Raw genomic sequence first — 7,875 nt, 5'->3', positions numbered from 1 at the left:
TTTCCAATCAATTAAGAAATAATACGACATTAGCTGGCGTGTAAACAAGCTTAATAAGCCGGTGGGAGTGAGGGCCTTTACCGTTCTCTACCATCACACGATATCGCCAACCCGTGGAAAAGCCAAGGAGAAACATAAAACAAGGAAACAAACTCCGTATTGAAAATAACCCTTCAGCCCTTCAAACCCCTTGAGCCCGAGACACCCCTCGGCACCTCAAACCAGTTTGGCTTTTCAACTCTTCAGAACCTTCAGACCCTTCAGCTCTTGCGACCCCCACAGCCTTCAACCGTAAACGCCCAAACGACTTAACTATAAACCAAAATCTACGTTCTTTAAAAGGCCGTTCGTATTTTATTTTATCTATTGAGTCTTACAGTCAGAAAGGCAACAAAATCCAACGTATACTTAAACATGGGCGCACACAGCTGTAGACAGAACGCTGTTAAAAAAACAAATCTACGAATAAAAACAAATAACACATGTCCCGTCTTTTAGCATTACATCCATTGTACTGTATTCGTTCACAAACAGGAACTGTACCATAAAACAACGAAGAAAAGCTGAACAGAACATGTCCCGTTTTTCGGCATTACACCCAATGTATTGTTTTAGTTCACAAACAGGAACTGTGCCGTAGAAACACAAATTGGTTATTTAATTAATGAGTGTCCATTTTCTCCATGACTATAAAGCAGCCAAAGCGCGCCAAAAAGTCTTCATTTATATCAAACTTTATTAAACCACGAGAGCACATCACTACGCGAACCGCAGCATGCTGCTTGCGGAGGACGACAGCCCCAACATCACGCCACTGAAGCGAGTCGAACCAGCTCGTGTGCCGCTCGTTTGAGAACGCATTGAGTACGGCGTTGCTATGGACGTCCCAACCAACCATACAGCGGCTGAAGACTTGAAGCCGGAGCGGCTTCAAGTCTTCAGCCGCTGTTTTTGCAACGTAGTATGCATTCAATCCACCACTTGTATGAGACCGCACTGTGCATATGCACATCTCATCTGCAGAGCGAACTCGCGCGCTCGCTCTGCAGAACAACAGCTGCCCTTGGGCTCCGAAGAATTGTCTTTTTTGCCATCTTACGCTCACTAACACCCACATGCTGGATACAACAAGTTCAGCGGCCCCGCCAATACGTTTTTCGGAGCCTCCACAACAATTTGTAGCTCCATTTAGAACTTTGACGCCTCTCACCCCTCCCCCCCTCTCCAATCCTAACCTAACCTAACCTAACCTAACCTAACCTAACAGCAGGGGCCCCGAGCGCAGTAACTTAGCAAGGAACGTTTTCGCTAGGGAGGGGAGGAGTGGAGTGGAGTGAAGTGGTTGGGACGTCCATAGCTTTTGGTGCGAGGGCGGGGGGGGGGGGGGGGGGGGGGGGGGTTTAAGATGCATGTCTATATTCGCTTCGTTCGATTTGCCTGCAGCTCCTGCACCGTTTCACAAAAGCGTGGGGTGGTGTACTTCCGGTCGTGTGTGAATGCACACACCGGAGCTACACTGCCGTACGCTTTTCTGCCCCAGTGCAGGAGGTGCAGGTCAACCAAACGAAGCTATTGTAGGCCTGTTTCTTTCGGTCAGATGGCGCAAGTGCGTCTTGAGGATGGTAGCGCATCAGAGACGTGACCAGAAAGCTGGCGCTGTAGCATCAGTTAATGCATGATGTAGAATCCAATGCAAGTATCTGTCAGCGTCTGACTAGGCGTGCTAAGAGTGACTGGAAAAAGAGTAAATAAACAAAAATGTACAAGTGGCGTCCTCAGCGTTCTGCGGAAACGTTAAGCGTGCATTCCTTTCCGCTCATTTGTTTTCATTTTTTTAGCGTCCGTGATCTACTCACAGGAGCATGATGGCATACAAAGCAAACCAGACCTAAAAATATTATCTTGTGCTTGCCAGTAGCGCTACTAAATACAGGGTGTAACAAAAGATAATTTACACGGTCTTTTTTACGGCAAAAAATAAACTAGGCATCGCAGAACGCTCATTCTCCGCCCAAATGTAGCACTGGAGGACACAACCAGATGCCAAAGTTTCAGCCCGATCCGATAACTTCATCAAAAGTTATAACTTCGGAAAATTTCAATGAGAAAATCGCGGCCGACGGAGTTTTCAAACACATGGGGCCACCAGAAACCAAGAACGGGCAAAAATGGGCTCCATTTCCCCATTGAAATTTTCAGAAAATCACTTATAACTTTTGATTAAGTTATCGGATCGGGCTGAAACATTGGGATCTGGTTGCTCTGTCTGCTTGTGACTTCTAGCTCTACTTTTATTCGGAGAAGGAGCGTTCGCCGGTGGCTAGTTTATTTTTGCGGTAAAAAAGAACGTGTAAATTTTCTTTCGTGACACCTTGTACTTGAAGGCTACAAGCCTATAAAGTCGGCTTGATTAATTTAGGGTGAGGAGGGTGGTGAAGCCCCATAAGCCTTTCCCATGGCTACACCACTGCTCAAGGACGGGTGTTCCGACACGGTCCTCGCTCCTTTCAAAGACTTGATGATTAAAAGAGCGAACGAGACGAAGGACAAGAGGAGGCGTAGACAGAGAGAGCGCAGATGTTTCTACGTCTCCTCTTGTCGTTCGCCTCGTTCGCGCTGATTGTTATCGCCAATATGCAAAAGTAACTCGCCCAAGTATTCACCCTACTGCAGTGCCTTTCAGAGACGCCCAAACTCCTCATCGGCCTATCAATGAGCTTTAACCCAAGAGACAACCCGTTCACTACCGGCCCCAAGTAACCTTTACGCTGTGCCACGGCTCAGTTTAGAGCTGCGGATGTTTTGACTCTCTGTTAGGGTGGACCCAAAGGCACGACAACTCGGTTGGCAATCAGCTCGCCAAACGACGTTTAGTCGAAGGATAGTCGACATGCGATGTCTTGAACCGCGCCACGACGCAAGCATACGGCCAAGTTTTTGCAGGCGATTTAGAGTAGTCAACGCCCGATCATGAAATCATGGCATAGCGCGAGCATACCGCGAAGCATGGTATTAGGAAATGAGAAAGCAATCATGAAGCAGGCATTTGCATTGGAAATCATTCATTACTTGCAAGCACCTCAGGCTTCTTAAACTGTGCTGGCAGATGAGCAGCAGTCTTCGTTAAATCACATATATAAGCGAATTAAAGTAAGTTGCTCTTCGGTCAAAATGCATGGCGTTGGAATTAAATCGGTTATTACTTGGATTACATTATTAGTGCTTGATTTCAACTAATGACCACTTGAATTAAATTAGAGCACATAAAATAAAATTCGAAATCGCTCAATTCTATTTTTTTTTTTTGGGGGGGGGGGGGGGGGGGGCTGGCATTAGGATTGTTGTGGGTGGGAAAACCTCGGAACTAAATGCAGTACCACTGTAAATACCAAGTGCTCGTGCCTGGAGACGCCAATTCACGTGCTTTGAAGCAAAGCGGAAAAGAAACAAAGCATTGCGACTGAAATGGTGCTTGTCACAACATTCTTCTTCGTGCGTCTATTGTTTTGGAGCATAATTAAAGATCTAGTCGTCAGTTTGTGTCACTGAATCTTTTTCGAGTAACAAGCGCCGTATGGCGGTTTTTCCGCTAACGACAAGGCAGCCGAAGAGGTCCTCGCTCGTCTAAACACATTGACATTGTCGCGTTGTATCGGTTGTCATTGCTTTTTATGCCCCATGCTACCGATACCCCGCAAAAAATTTTCAAAATCGACGAAGTACGGAGGAAGATAGGGGCTGGCAATGTTCGTCGTGCGGGATGGTGCCCTATGGAAATGGAGACAGCGAGAAGCAAGGCAAAGAGAGAGGATGTTTTTCTCTTAAAAAATACACCACGCATCGCTGGATGCTTGGATTCCGCCCACATGCCCATATGTAAAGCTAGTGGTGGAGACCAATTGCAAAAGTTTTGGATTTAACCCTTACGTTTCTTAAAGGAACTCATAAGTAATGTTCTAAACATTTCAATAGGAAAATTATGTTCATTGCTGGGTATTGACGTCCCCTCTTCTTAATGTAGCCGTAGGCTTCTTCGGCAGTCATCGTTGTATTAAAATTTACGAAAATCGCTTATAAATATTAAACGGTAACAACGAACAAACGTCGAATCGAAATAAATGGCATGGCAATTTACGGAGACTAAATATGAGCACTGCCAAAAGAATACTATAATGGGATACAGCGATCCAACCTAAACCAGTATTAAAAGTCTACCACAAGCTTCTCAGCCCGGACATTCAGCTGATTTGTTGTTTGTCAAGCAACCTGGCACCAAACGTCATAGTAGTATTCCCTTCGTACGTTCCTAATCTAGTTCCGCTTAGGTTATTCTTTAGTGCCGCATAAGGCTGGCGTTCCAGTAATAAGTAGTTCCAGTAACCGATGCAAATGGTCGGCAGATTATACGGGTTTATTTGGAACGCAAATTAATATCGGACTCTCGGAAGCCGAGATTCCTTCTAAAAGTAAAGGCGGGATGGTAGCGGATGAAGTCGAGATTTCTGAAATTATAAATACAGGGAGGAAACTTAAGCAAAAACTATCTACTGGTCTCGAAGGCATTCTCAGTTTTATTCCAAAAGGTTGCTGTAGCATATCCGCATCCGTTGTAAGATTTTTTTTTATTTGCCTTTACGGTCAAAGACATTTCCTGCCGCATGGAAAGCCGCTGCTTTGTACCTGTTTTAAATCGGGAGGCCGAACGGATGAAAACATTAATTGTAGGCCTGTGTGATTGATGTCTATCCGATGGAAAGTTTTTGAAATGGTTGTTTGTCCACGACTGCATTGCTTTTCTGATCACAGAATTGACCCTGCCCAGTATGGTTTCGTAAAGGGCAGATCGGTAGAAACAAACCTTTGCCAGTTTAGACAGTTTTCCGCTCCAAACCATATAAAACAAAGAGAAGTTGGTGTAACTTATATAGACATGACGAAAACTTTCGATATGAGCAATCATGAATTGCCTTTAGTTAACATGTCTGATTATGGCGTAGGTGAGAGGCATAATTGTTTAGAAGTTATTTCTCGGGGCGCGCAAATTTCGCACGCATTCAAGGTGTCATGTGTTCCCCATAAGTCGCTACTTATAGTGTGCCTCAGGGATCAAATCTTAGTCCCCTTTCATACATATTTTTTTCCAACGATCGTTTCGCCTGTATAAAGTTTTCTCAGATGTCGCGGTATTCTGACGAGGTAAAAATACTCCACAAAATTGAGACCCCTGGAGATCGCTTGCACTTATTACAAAGTTATATTAATCAGGTCAGCGCCCGGTGCTCAAAACTTTGTCTTAAGTTATATTCAAGAAACACCAACGTCATCACATTTAGCCAAAAATATGTTGTGCATGCATATTCTAACATGCTGAACTAGTGTAAAATAGAACGAAAATCTGAAATGAAAGCACATGTCAATGCTCTAGTTACTTCATCATTGATGCTTGGCATGATGTCCAGAATTACACGAGACTTTAAAAACCCGCGCGCTGCAGTTGTACTGAATAACTGTTTAACTGCTACGTCCACTTGAGATCGGAATTCATTGGCTCTGCCAACTATTCATTCATGGCTTTGTCAACTAAAACATCAACTACGTGGAATTCATTGGCTTTGTCTAGACTAGAGCATTGAATGCGTGCACAGACGCGTTATCCGTTTGATTTACGATCGACACCTCGTTGAAAAGTTTACTATGATTATAACTGACTACTTTGTAAATTGAAAATGACCACACCTGCTGAAAGAAGAGATGTTCGGGATTTGTTATTTCTGCATAAAGTATTGAAGAACGAAGTAGTTTGCCCAAAGCCCGTTTGCTCCAAGCGCTAACCGCGGCTAAAGTTAGCCGCAGTACCTAGGAGAGGGATTTTGAAATCACGTGACTGGCTCGGTAGCGATGCGGGGAAACATGCGGTGCCCCGATGAGTGAGCGCCGCTCGCTTTAAAGCTATGTCGTTGTAGCTGCAATATTGGCTGCGTTAGTAAGCAACAAATGGAGCAGGAGGCTTTCGCTTTGCCTTATCTTTCTTAAATCGCAAAGCACGAGCAGTGACCTCGCCTCATTTTTTAGACAGTCTTTCGATTCTGGCCATTCCTAAACATAAATCAACGCGATAATTGTCGGCATGGCAACGTCTTTGGAAAGTGGATTGGCTTGACTCAGTCGGCCGGGTATTGATAGCACACAAAAACAGACAGCGTCCCAATAAACCTTTTTTTCTAAATTTCCGAAGCAGCAAGGTGCATTCTACGAGTGTAGTTACACGCATTGCAAGTGCTGGCGTCTGCAGTAATAATTGTTCTAAAGCAAAACGTCTAAAGCAAATGTTGCCTTGCACGCACGTTCGTCAAAGGCCTATTGTGATTATTTAATTCGAATCTTTTATGAGAAGGAGGCCAGCGCGCGCGGAGCGTAGAATTACACTTCCAGCGTTCTTCTCAATCTTATGGAGAATTTAAAAAAAAAGGTCTATTGGCACGCTGTCTTCTTTTGTGTGCTATCTATACCCGGCCGATTGAGTCAAGGCAATCCACTTTCCAAAGACGTTTCCATGCCTACAATTATCGCGTTCATTTAGGCGTAGGAATGGCCAGAGTCGAAAGACTATCTAAAAAATGCGGTGAGGTAATTGCTCATGATTTGCGATTTAAGTAAGCTAAGGCAAAGCGAAAGCCCCCTGCACCATTCGTTGCTGACAACCGCGCCCGATACATATCAGTTCCAAAGCGAGCGGCCCTCACTCAACGGGGCACCGCCATGTTTCCCGGCATCCCTACGGAGCCAGTCACGTGATTTCAAAACCCTCTCCTAGGTACTGCGGCTGACTTTAGCCGCGGTGAGCGCTTCGAGCAAACGGGACCAGGTCTGCTAACCGATATAGGCATTCGCGTACCGTCCCGCTGCTTGAGATACACTGAACGTTTTAGTGTTCCCATACATTCCAACCTCTCGCCTATCACAATAATAGTAACCTTGTATAACAGTTTTGCGTAACCTTCGAAAATATGTCTACGATATTAAAAACATAGTTGTAGCGAAAATGACATAGGACTCCTACATTTCAATGTTGTCTTTGCGCTTCTTTATTGTAGTGTTCGCACTACTTGTTTCGTTGTGAATGTATTAAAGAGTAACACTGGCGAGGCATTTAGCCGTTGGTGGGAATCTTCAACTAGAGAATCAATAAATTAAATTACTAGAAACAATATTTTAGAGCTTTCCACTTCAAGTGCAAACGTTTTCCATTGAATATTACATACGTTTTTGTCGCCCGCTATACGGACAAATCTTCGTCATATAATATTAAGATATATATATATCAATATTAATCGGTTATATCAGATTTGAGTTGTAGATTCTGTAATTCAACTGAAAAATTGGAAATCAAACTGCTGAAGCCTTCAAATATGAAAATGGAATTGAACAAACTGAGAAAGGAAACTCGCCAAACTGACGGCTTAACTGTCGAGAATCCTCAAGTAAAAAGCAAACTGGACAAACTGAAGAAAATATATATATATATATATATATATATATTAGCTCGCCCAACTGGTGGTTGAACCGATCGTAATGCTTGTTGAGCCGGTGAAACTGCTGGATGAACTAGTAAGCGGCTTGTGACACCAAACTGCTAATCAAACTGAGGTACGTTAGAAGCCTGATATTTAGAAGAGCACGGGATGTTCGACCTATTTGCGTAGGTGGCCGATTGGTATCTGTCACAAATCTTAACCGACAAAAAAGAAAACTTAATCAGTCAACCAGTGTTAAGTGCTGAATCTAGTATGATTCACAGGACATCGCGCTGTCATGCTTAAATTGTCATAAATATTATTATTATTGTCACAGCAGGCATCAGCACATAAGCGACAG

This window comes from Ixodes scapularis, unplaced genomic scaffold (assembly GCF_016920785.2).
Source record: "Ixodes scapularis isolate PalLabHiFi unplaced genomic scaffold, ASM1692078v2 PGA_scaffold16__2_contigs__length_2301149, whole genome shotgun sequence".
NCBI classification, from domain to species: domain Eukaryota; kingdom Metazoa; phylum Arthropoda; class Arachnida; order Ixodida; family Ixodidae; genus Ixodes; species Ixodes scapularis.
The sequence above is the reverse complement of the archived record's forward strand: the minus strand, read 5'-3'. Positions refer to the sequence as shown.